Source organism: Anneissia japonica, unplaced genomic scaffold (assembly GCF_011630105.1).
Source record: "Anneissia japonica isolate Jap-2015-1 unplaced genomic scaffold, ASM1163010v1 scaffold288189_len579620_cov203, whole genome shotgun sequence".
In the NCBI taxonomy this organism is placed as follows: Eukaryota; Metazoa; Echinodermata; class Crinoidea; order Comatulida; family Comatulidae; genus Anneissia; species Anneissia japonica.
The window spans coordinates 564,529-565,146 of NW_022730403.1; the positions used below are offsets into that span (position 1 = coordinate 564,529).

A 618-nucleotide genomic window follows, 5' to 3' on the forward strand; every position below is an offset into this window, starting at 1 on the left:
CCCCTTCCCTCCCCCAATAAAAATTATGTATTCGACCATGTGCAGATATGAAGTTAAGCAACGTTGGTCCTGGACTTGACTACACGGAATGCTGTAGGTTCAAGTAGGTTGAGCATTCCAGCTGTAGGGGACACAATACACTACTTGAAACCTCATCATCATTACCATTTGCTGGATACAAGCCTTTTTCAATAATGAGTATAAATTTTGACCAATATAAACACAACTTGCTTAAACCTTGTTTGTGAATAGTAGGGGTCAACAGTTTGTCCATTTTGCTACTACCATTGTTTACAGATGCCAGAAACCTCTGGCCTACCAAAAAACTAAAAACATGAAATGAGCCTTTAGGGAGAAGAAGGTGCCTCAGGTGAAATTCATGATACCCCACAGGGGCGGATCCAGAGATGTCCGAAAGGGAGGAGGGGGGCCCCCTCGAAAGTTGGGCCGATTGGGATACCACTATCCCAGGGGGCCAGGGGATTCCCCCACGAAATGTTTGTATTCTAGACGCCGAAAATAAATTCTGAGGCGTTTTCGGCAATCGATTTTATCTTTTTCTTCTTTTTTCCCTTTTTTTACTTTCCAAAAGAGGCACCTCCCCCCCCCCCACCAAAT

The 618-nt window shown here is 44.3% G+C and overlaps 1 protein-coding gene across 1 annotated transcript in view; it reads right to left on the bottom strand.

The window, feature by feature from the left end:
• The window catches only part of LOC117114941, an 11,362-nt gene that overhangs the window by 2,703 nt on the left and 8,041 nt on the right, over positions 1-618 (bottom strand). The window lies entirely within an intron of this gene.